Raw genomic sequence first — 19,930 nt, forward strand, 5'->3', positions numbered from 1 at the left:
TAGGGAGGATTTCTGCTTCATATGGATGGAGAGCTTAACCTAGTGAAGGTGTGGTCTCTGGGATACATACCTGTCTCTCCAGCAGGTTCTATTTATCTTACACGCAAAGTTTAAGTCTTTAGAATAGGTCATTCTGCTGCTGTTTGTTTTGTGAATATGCAGTAGGTCCATCAGAGTAGAGTTTGACAATGCCTTGCATGACAGGTCTAGATCTCCCCTCTAGAGCCTGTACGAGACCAAATACAGGGATAAAGCCTTGAGGTGGTCTGCATAGGACACGTTACTTACGCCCTGTATTCTATTAGTGAGGAACCTCTGTGGACATTCCAGTTGTTGGGCATGCCTGGTTATGTACATATCAAAGGGGACATTGTACTCAATGACAAGTCTGATGAAAGCCAAATACAGTGGAACAATGACTTTCTTGGACCTAGATGCCATACCTTTGTTTATAAGTTGTACAACACAGAATGATTTCCTCACTCCTGTAGACATGTGATGGTCAAAGCCTAGATTACTGTCTATGTGTGTCCCCAAATCCCTGACTTCTGTGGTCAACCCTTAGGGATGTGTTGTCAATATGATAGTTACCAAGGATGAATGATTTCCTGAAGGACATTATTATGCATTTACTTTTAGTCCATGGCTCTGGCACCAGTTGTTGTCTGTGTCAGCTCTTCCTGGAGAACATTTTTGTCAGTGGACAATTCAATGACAGCTCCTAATTTGCAATCATCAGCAAATTTAGTCAGCTAGAAGTCATTGATGTTGGCCTTGACTTCAGAGAAGTAAACTCCAAAAAGGAGTGGTCCCAGGATGATCCGTGAGAGACTCCACTCATGGCTGGCCTCTTTATAGAAGTGGAATACTTAAGTCTAACTTCCTGGGTCCTATTTGTGAGCCAGCTGGCTATCCACTAGATAACATAACGGTTTGTACCTAACCTCTTAGCTTTGTCAACAATGCCTGAGTGGGGGATTGTGTCAGATACCCTGGTCAGGTCAAGGTATGCAGTGTGAACCATTTTGACCTCATCCATTGCTTTGGTCACCTTCTCAAAGAAGTCCACCAGGTTTAGTAGGCATGACATGTCCTTGATGAAACCAAATTGGGTTGAGTCCAATGTCTGGAGATTTCTTATGTAATTATTGATTATGTCTATGATAATTTTTTTTCCATGGCTTTGCATATGAGACTAATGAGATTTATGGATCTGCAGTTTCCAGGGTCTGCAGATGGCCTAACTTTGAACAGAGGGATGATGGTTGCTGGTCTTCATTTATGAGGCATGAAGCCTGTTTGGAGGCTACAGTTAAACAGCAATTCCTGTGGGCCTGATAGATCATGTTTCATGCTATATAGAAGAGCTCTTGGGATATTTTCTGTGTTCATTGATCCATTGTTGTTGGCCTTAGAGAAAGCATTATGGAACTTTTCTTTAGTGATAGCAGGAGGAGTTATATTTGATGGCATTTTCCGAGGGAAGATTGATGGGGAGAGAGGGGTAAAACTGGAGCTGAATTTGTTGGCCAGTAGGTTTTCTATATGTTCTGGCAGATTCACTTCATAACACTGAAAGCTCAAAACACTGAAAATGAGAAAACTTCATTATATAGAAGACAAAAACACTGAAACTTTAAAACACTGAAAACTCAAAACACTAAAACTCAAAATACTGAAAACACATATCATACATATACTGAGTTTAAACAACATAAATCATAACACTTCCCACCAAGTGTAAGCAGGGGGGCAAGCTGCTCTGCACCCCCCATGTGGGGGGCTGTGCCCCCCCCCCACACACACTCTGCTACGTAAATATATCAACTCCAAGATTGCACTTAGTGTAGTGAAGTGCAATCTTGGAGTTGATATATATAAGTAGCAGGGGATGTGGGGGGCACAGCAGGTGTAAAGTGCTATGATTTATGTTGTTTAAACTCAGTATATGTATGATATGTGTTTTCAGTGTTTGCAGTTTTAGTGTTTTGAGTTTTCAAGATTTTGAAGTTTCAGTGTTTTGGTTTCAGTGTTTTGAGTTTCTTTGTTTTGAGCTTTCAGTGTTATGAAGTGAATCCGTTCTGGCTTAGTAAAGGTGGCTCCATTTGCAATGAGCTCTGCACACAATTGTGTATTGCCTTTGAGGTTGTGGACATAGCTAAATAATGCCTTGTGGTTGTTCTTGGCCTGGGAGGCCAAATTTACCTCAAATTTGGCTTTGGTAGACTTTGTCCACTGAGTTGTGGTGAGTACAGTAGGAAGCCCCAGTGGCGAATTTGGCGATTTTGTTGTAGCAGGTTTCGAGCTTATTTAGATCACATTGTCTAAGGTTAGTAAATACTGGAGAGGCATAGAGTAGGGTAGAGATAAGATGAGAATTTGCTACTGAAATTTTAGCTGCTTTGGTAAGTAGTTGCTGATTTCTATACAATGCACCTAGTTTTTTGTGTACTTTTTTAATGGTCATGGAAATGTAAATGTCAAAGTTCAGTTTATTGTCTATTTCTACTCCTAGTAATTCGGTGTGTTCTGTAGGATGGATGGTGGTGGTGTCTTTTGCTGTGCAAGGAAGTGGTATATGATTTTGCCTGTGGTGATTTGAAAATAAAGAAGCTCAAGTGTATTGTCCTGTTTGAATAGCCTTGAGGTATATTTATTTTTGATATAAATCAAGACACCTCATCTTTAGTCCCTGTCTGTGTGCCAACTGGTCTAAATGTGTCAAAGGTATTATCAGCTTCCACTGTCTGTGTGCTCTCTTTGGCTCTAAACCATGTCTCAGTGACTGTACAGACATGATCATTCTCTAGGGTGAAGAGAGCTTCTAGGATGTTGAATTTTTTGTTGTAGACTCCTAGCATTGAGTAGAAACACCTTTAGATTTTCTTGGTTTTTATTTGCTATGTCAGCAGTGCTTTCAGTTTGGCATTGTATAAAAAAGGCTGTATAGGGGAGGATAATGTTTTAGCTAATATTCGAAAGCCTAGATGGGAGAGGTATGGATCATCCCTGGCAAACCAGTGTGGTCTATAGACCATCTCCTTCCATGCTGACAAATATTGCATCCCCTTAGAATGATACCAGAAAACAAGCCAATTATTAAAGTCAGTCATCTTTTATTCATATTGTGGCATCATTCTTGGAGAAGGTAAAATGAGGCGTACACCAGCCTGGGACACATATTCCGAGAGTTGCATGATGACTTTCTTCATATAGTCTGGGGAGGTACATCTGAGGTCATTTATACTCACATGGACTATGACTGAGTCATACTGGTACTTGTGGTCCAATGATCTGAATGTGTGCATTATGTGGTGGATCCTGGCTCCTGATAAGTAAATGACCATGACTTTTTCTTTGCTCAGCCTGTTGAAAGGGACATCAGTGAGTCTCACAATGTAGTCTCCAATGCCTAGAATTTGGGATTCTGTACTTGTGCTTTGTATGAAATAGACCTAACTATAATAAGAGATAACCAGTCAGCCTCCAGTCTGTCCTTTCTTCCACAAGACAGACTTGTTGCTTTTTGAAAACAGTTTAATAATAGAGAACTTATGATTAAGTTCAAAAAGAAAATGTCATATGTACAACTCCTATGATGACCAAAGGCTCAGGTAAGACACTAATATCATTTCCAAATGGTTAACTGGCTCAAATGATGTACTACATTAAGTGCTTAGGTTCATAGGTTCATAGGTTCGTAAGTAGGTACTAGGCTATCTACCCAAAGGCATTTATAAGCCTAGCCGGAATTATGTTGGCTTTCGCTGCCCCCTAGATTAGTTCCCTGTGCCTCTGTCCAGCAGGGTCATTGAAGTGATCCCCGGGGTAAACTTTTTATTTCCCATCCACTTGTCAAGATTTTTCTTGAAGAGTGTTAGCAAGGAGCTCTGCCTAATGTAGATTGGAATCTTGTTCCAGAGCATGGGAAGTCTCTGGGACAGGAATCTATCCTTCCAGCACGTCCTATTTATTGTTATGGTGAGGTTTAGATCCCTAGAGCATGTGGCTTGAGGGGATATGTTTTTTTTTAGGTGAACTTGTCCATCAATTCTGGGTTGGACATGGCCTTGCATGTCAGGCATAGATTACCTCTGAGTAGGCGGTATGCAACCGAGTACAGCTGCAGTTTCTTCAGTTGAGCTGCATAGGGCATCTGTTTGAGGCCAGTGATCCTCTTGGTGAGGTACTTCTGTGGTCTTTCCAGCTGTTGCAGGTGTCTTGTAAGGTACATCCCAAGTGGGGCATTGTACTCTATAATGGGTCTGATGAGTGATGCGTAGAGGGGCACAATGACCTCTTTTGATCTGGATGCAAACCCTTTTGTGATTAGGTGGATAGAAGGATTTTCTAACCACTTTGGCAATGTGATTATCAAAGGAGAGATTACTATCTACTTGGGTTCCCAGATCCCTTATTACACTTAACGCTTAATGCTTAATAGTCAGTCCTGTCTTTCTCACTGCATGTTGCTACACTGAGATCAGCCCTTAATTTAGTGTGAGATACTTGTTTACAGAATTTTCACAAACAGACTAAGTCATACTGTTGGAAGCTGTGTATTTATTCTAACCCTGGATACTTTCTGCATCTGCTTTCCGGCTCAAAACATGTGGTTATTCCCCAAAGATGTTTAAACAATATTTGTAGATTTATGATTTAAGGTCACGCAAACCAGAACACCTAGGAACTGTTTTGTTTCCATGCTCAACTTTGGTTTAATGGGCCAGATTCATTAATGCCTACATTAAGTGTACCCTAAGTGTACATGTCTGTATTCAAGAACATCCTTACCACATTTTTTGTGCTTGCTAGTCACTCGGAATGATTATACTAAATGTACATGTAGTCTACACTTTGTGGCAACCTTTATGAATCCCCCCCAATACTTAAGGCTGCAAGAAAATCAGTAGGAAAACTAAAATTAGGAGGAAGAAAGTGTGAGTTATGCTTGTATTGTCTGTTCACTCAGAATGGTGTACACGCAGTATACATTTAATGTAAGCGTTAATGAATTCCAGGGAATACCTTACTCTGTCTTTCATATACAAATTACATAGCATTGGTCTGTTCCCCACCCTAAGATATATAATAATTTATACCATTCACTGACTTCCTCTAGCATAGTTGCATGCCCTAGCACAGCCTGCCTGTTAGTATAAAGCCCTTTTCATCCTTGGCCCTACTCTATGGAATGTGCTAACACTGCATGCTAGAACTCTTTCAACTGTTCTGTCATTCCTTTCTGCCCTAAAGCAATATTAAACATAACAAACCAGATATATTGAATGCATGGATACCACTTATTTTTTTTACTCATAAGATTTTATTGATTTTTTTGAAGTTGTAACAAGACTGCTTGTAAATTATCCAAAAGACAAATCAAGATGTAAATAATAACAAGATTAACTGAATATTTACATTATATACAATGGCCTGAGTATAATTTATATATTAAACCAATCTGAGTCAAATATGCAGATATTTTAGATATAAGTTTATCTTTCAACTTCTAGATACAGAGCTTTCAAGAAGAGACTGAATCCATTCTCAAAGTTTCGATAAGATGAGATACTTTCTTCCATGGATTGTTGTTCCGTTTCTTAGGAATAATTCTTGACTCTTTTACTTTTATTTCCATCAATGCTGTTTCATTTAGAAGGTTCAAAAATTCTTCGAACGTTGGTTCAGATTTGGAAAGCCATTTCCTAGAAATACATTTCCTAGCCCCTGCTAGAATAGTCCATAACAAATATGAATCTTTCCTATTCATTTCTAGTTTTTCAGTAACATTCAGGAAGATTAAAGATTTTGTTAATACAAAATTGTCTGAATATAAATCTTGCAGAAAATTTCTAATGTCATCCCAATATTTTTTAAGTTTAATGCAATCATAGAAAATGTGTATCCAGTCTGCTTTACAAGTTTGCAAACATCTCCATCAAATTAGGCTATTAGAAGAAGTACATTTGCTTAGTCTATTAGGTGTATAGAATGATCTGTGCAGAAAATATTTACTTGAATGCCACTTATTTTTCATTTTATCAGAGTCTTATCATTCTGGCTTAGATAGTTCATTGGTTTGGTACATATGAATGTTTGTGTAGAATATCTCATGTAGATGAGTATGTTAAATTTTCAGTCAGCTTTCAGCCTTCTGTCTTCTTCTTGCGGTGGGAACTTAATCTCATTCTTCTCAGTTTGTATAAATAGAATTCTTACTTTTGTTGTATGAATGCAAACAAACAAACAAATAAATAAAACCACATATTATACAATTGCTAACATTGCTTTTACTTTTCATCATTAATGTGTTGACTCTGGAGAAGTAATTATTACCATTTTGTATGTGAATGTTTGCTATTTTCATTTATGTTACTGGAGTATGACTAAAAAGAGAAGCTTGCAGCCCAGTTCTCACACCTCCAAGAATACAATAAAAATAAATAAATTACCTTCAGAATGTTTATGCATAGCTGTACTAGGGAGAATGCTTATTATTTATTTTGTTACTGAAATGATCCGATCTGTTTGACTGGGGTACTTAGGCAGTGGTTATATGACTGCACTGAGGCTGAAGTTAAGCTAGGATATGCACAGAATGCAGTCCCACTTGGGATATAATAGAATAATCCCCCCTAGCAGCATCGGAATGTGTCAATATTTTGATTATGTGCACTGACACATTTGTTACTAGTTATCCAAAGGAAAACTGATTGTTGATTTACTTACATAAGCAGAGACCATCACTTTTGATAGCAATGCTGCTGTCTGAAAGCTTATGACATAATGACAAGAATATCCGTCCTGCCTGCTGCAATGAGCTCAAACACGAGCTATAGTGTGGACATAAACTTATAAGCAATTGAGGTAATAGGATGCATGAAAACTAGTGATTTTATCTATTGAAACATTATTAGCCATGCAAAGGGACCTGGTTTTTATACATATCTGGCTATAGTCACTGAGCCAAGTCACTGTCATGGTAGGGATATCATGTCAGCAGACAATAATGTGCCTACACAGTGGACATATGGTTGCAATGTTACAGCTCTAATGGTGAATGCTGCATCTATGATGGCTGAACAAGCAGTGTTTGGGAACACTGTAGTTTGAATAATCACAGCAAACAGGGTGCTGAAAATAAGGCAGTTGAATAACCACAATGTGTTATGTTGTAAGGGACCATGTTTCTCGTGAGTTTCTGTACCACACAGACAGACACTCTGTGCCTGGTCATCACACAACATCTTGAATGACAGCTAGCTTTAACTGCATGCTATGACTTAATGTAGTTCACAACTGACCTGGTGGTATTATTTAATGTCAGACATTACTTTTTCCTGACAGCTGCAGAATGTGCAACTCTGCTTCAGGCTAACACAATCTAGGATTGCTCGGCACTCTTTTATCATGGATTGTTATCTAGTTTAATAGTGCCTTTCTACTAGGAAAAAAATGTTGAATTTCTAAATAGTAGCTTAAGATGGAAATGGAAAATATTATCTCAAAAGAATATCTTCAATAATGTCCTTAAAAGACTAGGCTTATAATTTTCAGTTTTCCTAGATACAAATGTTTTTCTTATAACAACATTTTCATTGTTTGTATTTTCTGGCATTCTCTGTTGTGCATGATCCATTCTGGAGACCTAGTAGTTAAAATTTGCTTCTAGCATCATCGTCTCTCCTTAGTTTGCATTTAATTGTTCTGTTTCATTTTAACTGCAGTTTATTAAAAATATGTAATAAAAGCCTAGAGACTCATCTCAGCTAACCTGTTGTCGAATTAACATATACTCTGATGGCTTTTAATCTTTTCTTAGACAATGGCTTGAAGTTTGAGACTACGGTCCAGGAGGGTATTAAAGATCCTAACCCATATTCCCAATTGCCCCAAAGCATTGTATAGTTAAGTTATTTGCTCAAGGTCACACAGTAGACAAATTAAGGTAGAAAGATTCAAACCCTGTACACTTAGCACAGTAGGTGGCCCATTAATAAGTCACAGCTTTAGTTTTCTGCATTAATTTCCAAATGCAAGTATATATCTGCAGTGTTTTATCTGGGAAATCATTGTATCAGTGTCCATACTTAAAACATGCGGATTATATTTTGACTTATTGGTTAACTTAAGAAGATGTAATTCTAGAGATAGAGATTAAATCTAACAACTGTCCTCTTAACCTGATCAAGTCAGTAAATCTTTTTCTGTAATGTTTCTACAAATGTCTTAATGAACAATGCAGCTTTTACGTCTTCATCTGGATTTTAAAGAGAGTTCAGTGTATACTGCTTGGTAGAAAAGTGATCTTCTATATCAATTATGCCCATTTATTTTTCTAATTACAGCATAACAGGTCAGAATTCACATTTGCTGCAGTTTTCACTTCTACCAAATACTGCACTATTTATTTTAGACCTGCTGGTATGCCTTTGAATGTTAATGTAATTGTTCAAGTTGTTTCACCTGATGTGAATACAAATTCAGTTCTCTTACCACATTTGCTATTTTTGAGAGCGATTTCTTTTGCCTTGTCATTTTGACAGCATGTTTTAAAAGGAATCTTACTGCAGAATGCATTATCTGTTCCTTTGTTTCAGGGGGACACATCTACCTTTGACCAAACGATGCACAAATAAACAAGAAAACATTTTAAAAATAATGTATGTATCAACATAAAACACATTACAGAAATGAATTTCCCAAACAAAATATTTTTACTGAACTTTGCCAGGTTTCATCGTTGAAGAAAAATTTGAAAAGCAAAACCATTGCAGTGTCAGATCTGCATTTAAACTATAGCAATTGAATATTAAAACAAAATGCTCTACTAAACAATCACATAGCTTTCCAACAGTTGCATTTGTTTTAGCACTTGCTTTTGTTAAGTAACATATGCCATATTGTCACTATAGCTGGAGTTCTTATCATGACTAAGTAAAGTCTTATTTTGCAAAATCACTGGAATACAGATGGATTAGTGATACTTTGAATAGGACACCAGAGTCCCATACTCACTCAAGATGGTGCCAGATGGTAGTCCTTAGCCAGGGGGGTGCCATGATGAGGCTGGATAATTAAGCATGTACTGTGGAACAGGAGCAGATGGGTGAGGTTATAGCTAACTATTGTACAGGTGTCAATGCCAATATACACAAATTCAAAGCCTTAAGCAATGCCAGCAAGGAGTTTGGGCCCAGATATGATCAAAATCATACTGTTTCTCCTCAAAACATGAATCCATGTTAGTCTTGAAGAGATGGGCTATTCTTATAGACTTTGAGACATCAGTGCTGTTATGGATAATCAAGCATTATTGGGTGAATGGAGATGGACTTACATTATGTAGAAAAGTGTTAAAATGGTAACGGTATCGCAGTCTATATGATGATAGCAGCTGACAATCACTTAATTCACGCAGACTGATTATTATCTATGAAAATGGTGTATACCATCTCCTAGGTATATAACAGCTCAAACCCTTCAGCTCCTTCAGTGAAACTATTCTATGTCTCTTTTCATTACTGAATTCACGCACTCATTTTGAGCTCTTACCTTCTCAGGAAAATTACACCATTAAGTCCATCACTTTGTGGAAAAATACTTATTCAAGCCTGCCATTAGACAACACCACTCAGTTCCACATTTATGGATGTTAAAAACTATGTTCACTTTGTTCTGAAAGATGATGTCTTGCACTTTGTTGTTTGTGTGGATGTGCATGGCTGTTTTTACTATACTTGCTTTCCCTTCTTTGATATAAATTTTACATGTTAAGCTCATTTGACAAGTGTTCAAAATTCCAAAGAGGATACAGGTGATTCTCAGAACAGTGAGAATAATTGTTCAAAAAGAACGTTAATGCACACAAAGCCTGAAATCATGGTGCTTCAAAGTATTCCCCCTAAGTATGAGATGGTGATGTTTCAGTAAATAACAGGGGTGTGCTGGTGGTACAGCACTCACTTCAGAGGGTGGAGAAGGGTTCCCCCCTTGCAAAAAATATCCTGAATGGTGCACCATGAGTTTCAACATTTGCTGTTCTTCATTTCCATTTCATTCGTTGTTTACTTTTTGTAATTCAAGAAAAACACTTTCCACCGTTAACAAAACAAAAATCCAAATAACACACAATACACAGTGAAAAAGTCCAGTGTGGATGAAAGCGCTTACTGTGTTCATAGGTTCATAGGTTCATAGACAGGTACTAGGCTATTGGCCCTAGGGCCTATATAAGCCTAGCCAAAGGTGCCCTGGCTTTTGCCACCCAAGAAAATTATTTTCCTGTGCTCCTGTCGAGCAGAGCCACAGAGGTGATCCCCGGGGTGAATTTCCTATCTCCCATCCAATCATCAAGATTTTTCTTGAAGAGTGCCAATGAGGAGCTTTGTTTGATATAGATAGGTAGTTTGTTCCAGAGTATGGGAAGTCTCTGGGACAGGAATCTATCCCTCCAGCATGTTCTGTTTATTGTGGTGATGAGGTTTAGGTCCCTAGAGCATGTAGCTCGTAGGGATTGGGATTTCTTTAAGTGGAGCATGTCTAAAAGCTCTGGGTTTGACATAGCTTTGTGTGTTAGGCAGAGATCACCTGTGAGTAGGCGATATGCAATGGAGTAAAGCTGCAGTTTTTTGAGATGGTCTGCATAGGGCATCTCTTTGAGGCTGGTAATCCTCTTTGTGAGGTATTTCTGTGGCCTTTCCAGTTGTTGTAGATGTCTTGTGAGGTACATACCAAAAGAGGCATTGTACTCTATAATGGGTCTAATGAGGGACGAGTAGAGGGGAACAATGACCTCTTTTTTCCTGGATGAGAAACCTTTTGTGATGAGGTGTGCCACATAGAAGGATTTCCTGACTACTGTGGTGATGTGATTATCAAAGGAGAGACTACTGTCCACCTGTGTCCCAAGGTCTCTTATCACACTTTTGGTGTTAAGTAGACTACCACCTATGTTGTAGTTCATGGGTACTGAGTTTTTACCAAAAGGGATGACAATGCACTTTTTGGCATTGAGCTTGAGGCCATGGCTTTGACACTAGGCATCTGTCTCAGTGAGGCCCTTTTGCAGGATGTCCACATCTTTTAGAGTTTTGATTATGGCTCCTAGTTTGCAGTCATCTGCGAACTTCATTAGCCAAAGACCTTCTGTGTTGCCCTGTACTTCAGAGAAGTAGATACCAAACAGGAGAGGACCCAGGACTGAACCCTGTGGTACTCCACTTGTCACTGGTCTGAAGTTGGATTTGGAGTCTGCTACTTTCACAGTGTGGGTTCTGTCAGTGAGCCAGTTGGCAGCCCATCTTGTGACATAGGGATTTATACCTAGTTTAGTGAGTTTATCTATAATTCCAGAGTGGGGGATGGTGTCGAAAGCCTTGGCAAGATCTAGATAGGCTGTGTGAACCACCTTACCCTCATCTACGGCTTTGGTGACTGCTTCAAAGAAGTCTATCAGGTTTAGGAGACATGATCTGCCTTTTACAAACCCAAACTGGGTGGGGTCCTGAGTTTGGAGATTACCAATGTCGTTGTTTATAAGTTCCATGATGATACGCTCCATAGCCTTGCAGACCAGGCTCGTTAGGCTAATAGGGCAGTAGTTTCAGGGGTCTGTGGTGGCTCCCCCTTTGTGGAGTGGGATAACTGTTGCTGTGCACCATTCAGTGGGCACATAGCCTGAGGTGAGGCTATGATTGAACATGGTACTTAGGTGGGGTGCCAGTTCGTTCTGTAGTTCATGTAGAACACAGCCTGGGATGTCGTCAGGTCCCATGGATGCTGTGTTCTTGGCTTTGGATAGTGTGTTTTTTACCTGTGCAGCCGTGATTACAGGAACTTTGCATTCTTCTAGTATAGAGATGGGCCCTTTAGGGGATGACAGAGGGGTAAAGTTAGCACTGAACCTATCTGCCAGGATGTTGGCAATATCAGTTGGTTCTGTATATTTAGTGCCATTGTGCTGTAACTCAGAGCAGATCTGAGTGTTGCCATTGAGATTCTTGACATAGCTATAGAATGCTTTGTGGTTGTCTTTAGAGTTAGTGGCGATTTTGTTTTCATAACTAGCTTTGGAGGATTTTATGAGGGATCTCAGCTTCTTACTGAGGCTGACCAGGGAGTTTCTCCAATCATGGGATTTTACTATTTTTTGCAACAGTTTCTTTCTTCTGTTGTAGAGTTTATTTATGGCAAGGGACCACCAGATTGGCTTCCTTTTTTTGGAGGATAGCATCTTGGTTCTGTTAGGGATTGCACGATCCATGCACTTGTGTAAGTGCTTATAAAGTGCATTTGTGTAGGATTCAGCAGTCATACCTCTATTGTCCATCAGCATGGGTGTCGTGAAGTTTGCCACTTCTGTCTTAAGAAGCGTGAAGTTGGCTTTGGAGAAATTCTTTACTGTGGTTTCCCTAATGGGGGGTGGGGGAGGGATGTGGATGTCTAGGGTGATTAGCTTGTGGTCGGATCTGACCGACAAGGAATTGACCTCTGGTGTGGAGCACCAGTTGCCCATGTTGGTAATAACCAGGTCTAGGATATTGATGCCCCTGGTGCGGGTGTGGATAAGTTGATCCATGGCATTGGAATTTATGAATTCCAGAAAATGTTGAACACAAGAGTTGGTACATGAGTAGTTTTCCCAGTTAATGGTAGGGTAGTAGAAATCGCCCATTATTAGGGTGTTAGGTTGTGCTCTAATATTTTCCAGTGTATTAAGAAATGAGGAGTGGGAATCCTGGGGCATGGTGGGGGATCTGTAGCAAGCTACAATTTGGATTGCAGACTTGCCCAGAGTTAGTTGCACTTGGATAATTTTGGATGCATTATGCTGAGCAGCTAGCCTGGAGGTGTGGATATCCTTAATGAATATGGACACGCCTCCACCTTTAGTGTTTCGGTCCAGGTTAGGTGGCCGAAAGGTGTGGTATGAATTATAGCCTGGTAATGCAGGGGTACTCTCTGGAGCCTTGAACCAGGTCTCTGTCACTGCACAAATGTCGATGTTCTCCATTTTAAGGAGTGCCTCGAGAGAGTGCATTTTGAGGTTTAGACTTCTAGCATTGAGTAGCAATACCCTCAGATTCTTCTTGCCTGTACCTGTTAGGGTGGTGAATTTGTCATTTGAACATTGCCTAAAAAAGGCACTATAGGGGTGGCTAGAGCCTTAGCCAGTATCCGGAATCCCAGGGACGACAGGTGCAGGCCATCTCTGGCAAAGCATCGTGGCTTGTCGATCATGTCATCCCAGGCAGACAGATACTGGATCCTGTTAGAATGACACCAGAAGCTTAGCCAATTGTTGAAGTCAGTCATTTTGTCCTTGTACTGTGGTATCATTCTGGGTGATGGCAGGATGCTACTCAGGGCTAGGGTCATACCTGCCTGGGCTACAAGATCGGACAGCTCCTCCATGTCCCTTTTCATGTAGTCCAAGGAGGTATGTCTCAGGTCATTCACACCAACATGGACAATGACAGAGTCATATTTGTACTTGTTGTGGAGTGACCTGAGTGCATGCGTTATGTGGCGGATCCTGGCACCCGACAGGCAGCTGACAGTAACTTTATCCTTGTTTAGCCTGGTGAGTGGAACATCAGTGTGCCTGACTATAGAGTCACCTATGACTAGAGTGTTGGGTACGTTGTTATGCCTTATGGGCTGTGGTTGAGTGGTGCACTGAGTTTGTGGGCTATGTGTCATTTGTGTTGTGTTGTGGGTGGTAGGTTGCTTGTGTTTCTGCTTTGGAGGTCCCTGTTGCTTGGGCAGGTTTTTACTGAGATCCTCCGCGAATGTAGGTGTGTGTTTTGTGTTTCTATGTGTGTGTTTTGATGGTGTAGGTTTTGAGGGACTATGTGCTGAGTGTGGTGTGGTGCAAGTGTTTACCTTCTCCTATTGACTGTCTAGTCCAGTCTTGGGTGAAGAAAGCTTTGCTTCCAGTTTGGCTATATAAGTGTATCTTTCACAGGTTGTAGTGTTTGGTGGTAGGAGGAGAGGGTTGTCTGTGTACATGAGGCAATTACTGCATTGCCCCAAGATGCCCAGATTCATCAGGTAGACAGGAGAAAACAACGGGAGCTGACCCTTAGACATGCCTGAATAGGTGCTTATTTGTTAAGTACTAGAAACTGTTTTCCTCTAGACAGTGAGGAAAGTTGAGTGCAGTAGTAATTTGTAGCTTATTTAGTGCTTACAATAAGTTCTGAACAAGTGCTGAAACAAAAAACTGGCTAGTTCTAAGAAACAAAATTAAGCTAGAAGGCTTCCCTCCAACACAGAAAGGCTTGGGGGCCTAGAAGCCTACAAATAGTCCTGGACACAGCAAATCTATATCCAGGCTAGACTACCCACAGGAAAGGCAGGAAACAAGCTTAGAAAATTTTTTTTTTTTTGTAGTGGAGAGTGAAAGGAGAAGCAGAAACTAAGCTGATTGGCCTTCTCAAATGTTCTCCCTGTACTGGGTAGAATGAGGTAATGACACTAGACTGGGAGGAGGGTCCCAGATCAAATTTACACTAGGCGTGGGCAACTGCAAAGCCACCAACTATAACAACACCATACCAATAGGGAGGGTGGGAAACAAACTGCAGAAATGTTTCTCATGGCAGAAAAGCAGCAGTGAGCCTTTAAATGAAAGTTTTAAACAGCTAAAGGATCCTCTAGAGAAAGCTTTTAACTGCAAACAAGTTATCAGAATCAAACAACCCAACAGATGCTTAATAAAAGTGGACAGTTTCCACTTAATACCTCACACACAGTGAAACTAGCTAGAAAAATATACAGTACACAAAGTGGTATAAATAACAAAGAAATAAAGAACAAAATAAGCAAAAAACAGGATACTTAATGTTATATATTATAGTTCCGAGTTTGCTCAGTGGAGGGAAGCCTTCTAGCTTCGATTAGCTCAGTGTGAAATGGCAGAAACACTCACAACTTAACTTCTTAGGTAACAAAGTTGAAACCTGAGACAACTTTTAAGAAAAAAAGCTCAAAAGAACCAATGAGGTGCTTAGTCTAAGCTGTAGTCCAGGTGACCTCAGAGTTTAACTGCAACAAGTTATCAGAAACAAACAACCCAACAGATGCTTAAAACTTTGGTGAAGTTTTATTAAAGTTGGAAGCTGTTTCTTGGCTTGTTCCACAGTGTTATTTGGATTTACTTTTTGTAATTGTTGGATTTGCAGTTAGAGATCTCAAACTTATAATAGTGAGTGCCTCATGTAACCATCCTTATTCTCTCTGTTGCACATGTTGCATTATTTTACTCCCCTGAACTGATTCTAAACTATGTCTTTGTAAATGTGAGAACTTCCAGAATTCTACATAGTAAGTAAAATATGGTCTTAACATGTTTCTATATAACAAAAAGACAGTATTTTGCTTTCTGTTTCTGATGATCATTTTAATGAAGCTGACTATCTACACTATTCCTTGTCAGTGCCTTCTTAGACTGCCTTCTGGTTTAAAGATATCTCCTATTACCACCATACCTACACCAATTCTGTTTTGTGGATATTGCCATCAGCCTCCTTCATTATGTTCGGCCTCAGTTTGCTGAATATATTACTATATTACTTTTAATTTCTTTGCATCGAATCTAAGCTTCCATAAACTTTGCACTGGATTTAAGCTTCCATAAACTTGACTTCTTTTCAGTTTTGTCGGATTTGTTTATATACTTTTTATTTACACTTCTCCTTCTTATCAGACCTACTTCAAATCTCTATTTTGTCTAGAGATTCCCATATTGTTAATCAGAGCCCCCATAGAAAAGCACTTAGAAAGACATTGTAGTGGACATATTGACTGATCCCAGTACTGAAAAACAGGAGATGTTCTATTAGCAATAGCCATTCTAGTTCATTTTGCATAATACCCTGAATCCTGTTATTAAGCCAAACCGCTATCCATATTGACATTTTAATTTCTCTTCTGAAATGGCTAAATTGCTTGTTAATCTTATGTGGGTCTGTGCCAGACATCTTAACCCCTTAGACACACATACACACCTCCAAGCTGGTCAAACAGTATGACGCACAGGAGACACTCCAGGTGCAGTTAACTATTGACAAAATACCTATTCAAATCATAGCTAACTACAGACCCCCAACTTTGACTCAGGAGGCCCACTCCACCTATCTGGAATTACCTGAATCCATCAAGATTCAACCCTCTACCCTGATTCTGAGCAACCTTAACTACCCAACCATAGAGTGGAAAACCTATTCTAGCTCAAACACGAATGCCCAGAGATTCCTCGACTTCGTCAGTGCAAATGCATTCAATCAGCTGGTCGAAACCCCCCCCCACAAAAGTGAAAATATCTTGAACCTGGTACTAACCAACATGAGTAGCCACTGTAGCACCCCTACAGTGTCATCCTCAAGCAATCACTTTCGAAGTCACCATCTCCCCTGACTCCCCCCCTTCCCAGAGTTGAGCAAAAAAACTTTTCTAAAGCTGACTACAACCTCCTGAGAGCAGGTATAAGCAGCTTCACAGCCACCATCCTTTCAGTTGAATCAATCACTAATGTCCAAGCTTGCACCAAAAAACTATATGAGCACATATATAGTTGCATGGACAAGGCAATACCTGACAGGACCAAATCATCTCCCTCAAGGAAGAGTAAACTTATCTGGTGGGCAGCAGCAGTAAACAGACTCTATGATAAAAGGTAAAAATTGCTGTCCAGGACCAAGAAGGAGCAAATGCCAAGTTGGAAGCAATCTCTCCTTTGTCTGAACAAGTAAATAAGGTCACTGGTGAAATCCTCTAAGGCTAACTTTGAGTCCAAACTGTCCACATCCACTAAGGACAATCACAAGGCCTTCTTTGCATACGTCTGCAGTCTCAAATGTAACTCCCAAATCTGCTCTGAATTGGTGGTCAAGAATACCACATACACAAATGCTATAGATATAGCCAACCTGCTGGCAGACAACTTCATCCCCTGTCCCCCTCATCAGTAAACCCGGACATCCCCAGCACCTGACCCCCTCCCCTCATCACCAGAGAGCAGGTTATTAACGCTCTCTCAGAGGCAAAAAATACAACCTCCATGTGACCCAACAACATCCCTGGCTATGTTCTACATTAACTCAGGCAAGAGCTCTCAGCACCTCTAGGCACCCTTTTCAACCAAAGCCTGTGCACCAGCTTCGTCCCAACAGAATGGAGGACAGCCACTGTCATCCCTCTGCACAAAGGTGGAGCATTCACCAACCCAGGCAATTATAGGCCAATCAGCCTAACTAGCCTGATCTGCAAAGCCATGGAATGCATTATTATGGACCTTATAAACAAGGACATTGGCAACCTCCAAACACTTGATCCTGCACAGTTTGGTTTTGTCAAAGGGAGATCATGCCTGTTAAACTTGGTCGTCTTCTTCAAAACAGTCACCAAAGCCATGGATGAGGGCAAGACAGTGCACACCGCCAATGCTTTTGACACTATTCCCCACTCTGGCATAATAGATAAATTCTCCCAGCTAGGCATCAAACCATATGTTACCAGATGGGTAGATAACTGGCTCACTGATAGAACCCACTCAGTCAAAATAGGGGAAGCCACCTCTAGTAGTATACCCGTAACAAGTGGTGCACCCCAAGGATCAGTCTTGGGGCCGCTACTGTTTGGGACATACTTTTCTGAGGTCAGAGCCAAAACCAGTATTCTGTGGCTGACCAAGTTTGCATATGACTGCAAGCTGGGCACTGTCATAAATTCCCCTAGTGATGTGAACATCCTCCAAGAGGGCCTTAACCAAACTAATGACTGGTGCCAGAAACTTGGCCTCAAACTGAATGCCAAGAAATGCATCATTATCCCCTTTGGGGAAAATGGTGTCCCCACTAATTATCACATTAATAACAACATACTAAGCATGCAATCAGTCATGAGGGACTTGGGCACCCAGGTTGATAGCAACCTGACTTTTGACCACCCTGTTGCCTCCATTGTACGGAAGGCTTTCTACATGGCCCACATCATAAGTAAGGGTATTTCATCCTGGAACAAGTAGGTCATAACATTCCTGTACTCCGCCCTTATCAGACCCATTATCGAGTACAGTGCCCCCTTCGCTATGTACCTTGCCTAGCACGTGCAGCAGCTGGGGAGACCACAGAGGTCCCTGAACAGGAAAATCCAGGGTCTCAAACACCTATATTATACAGATAGGCTAAAAGCCCTGTCCCTCTACTCAATCTCGTACAGACTGCTCAGAGGTGACCTGTGTCTGGCATACAAGGCTGTCTCAGACTCAGCCTTGACAGAGTTGCTGCTTATCCATAAGTCAAACTCCACTTGCGGAACCCACATGCAAGGTCTCAACCTGGTCTGTGACATTAATAGAACTTGTTGGCGGGATAGATTTGTGTACCAGTGATTCCCCATCTGTGGAAGTCTTCCTCTCCATATCAAGCAGAGTACCTCACTAGCTCTCTTTAAGAGGAACCTGGATGACTGGATGGGAAACAGAAAATATACCCCTGGGATCCCACCTGTGTCCCTCCTGGACAGGGAAAACAGGTGCTGACTTTGTGGGAACAAGGGTGAAATTCTTGGCTAGGCTTATAAGGGCCCCTGGGCCAGTAGCCTAGTATCGTCCTACGAACCTATGAACACACACACACACACACACACACACACACACACACACACACACACACACACACACACACACACACACACACACACACACACAAAGACACACACAAGCACTTTGTTTACCTAGTCATGGAAATATATTAGATTGATGTAACAGAACATTCTTACTTTTAAATGATGTCACATAACATCATCTTTTATTTAACAGTTTTTAGTCATTGACAATTAGATTATGTATAATATATTATGCATTTATAATATATTATTATGCACATTTATTGTTGCAGTTGTTTACTATTATATTAATAACAGAGACTAGAACTATCCATTCTGCTATTCAGGGCCACTGTTAGCATTCTGAGAGTCCCCAGGCTAGTTTAAAGTTTGGGGCCTCTACCCTAGACATGTTCTTCAACTCCAGATATCACCCTGTCAGTGTTGCCTTTTTCCCACATTCTATGTAACACATGCTAGCAAATTTTGGGAGTAGAATATGCACCCTTCATTGAAACACTTTCATTACTAGGTGACTCGACACTCATGCTGAGGCTTTTAGTTTAATTATTACATTATGCTACAGCTCCCTACATCAGAATTTTTATTGTATTATGACATGCCTCTGCACAATTGTGTGGTAGCCAGTCCCACAGGAGACTGTTGACACAGTCACACCGGTTATGTAGTTATGTGCACACAGTTCCATTCTCACAGTCACATGTAGTACGTAAGTACTACAGATGTTAAGAAATTCACGGAGAGGGTGCTAGGAAAATGCAACAGTCTACTGGAAGCAGTCAATGAACTCAGGACAAAAGCTCTAAATGGGTGTATATACTGAACAATGGGTCTTCACATGGGTGGAAACTATAATGAGTTAAGCGTAACATCTAGAAGGCTACAATGTGCATCTTTCTGCTGATACAATTGTATATTTGTGCATACAATCCATTGGGGGAGACAGTAACACTTGAAATGGCAGGAAGAGATCTCTGTGTTTATATTCCTCATCTCAAAACAAACTACAGTAATAGAAATAACTTACTTAATTTTGGATTTAACTGAATCTAAGACTGTAGTATCCCAGGGTAGCCCCCCCACTTTGACATACAGTAACCTCATTATTTGTGTATATACAGTTAGTAGTAGCATGTGGATGATAGCCACCATCACGGAGGTCAAGTCCACTTGCAAAAATATTTTAACAATTTCAGAACAGGTTTCAAAATTTGACTTCTTGGGGCTGGAATCATGCTTTATTTTTCATAGTATTGTGCACAGTTTCAGCTTTCATATTTTTCTAGGGAGTCCT

Source organism: Protopterus annectens, chromosome 2.part2, assembly GCF_019279795.1.
Source record: "Protopterus annectens isolate FY-2018-M chromosome 2.part2, PAN1.0, whole genome shotgun sequence".
Classification (NCBI taxonomy): domain Eukaryota; kingdom Metazoa; phylum Chordata; order Ceratodontiformes; family Protopteridae; genus Protopterus; species Protopterus annectens.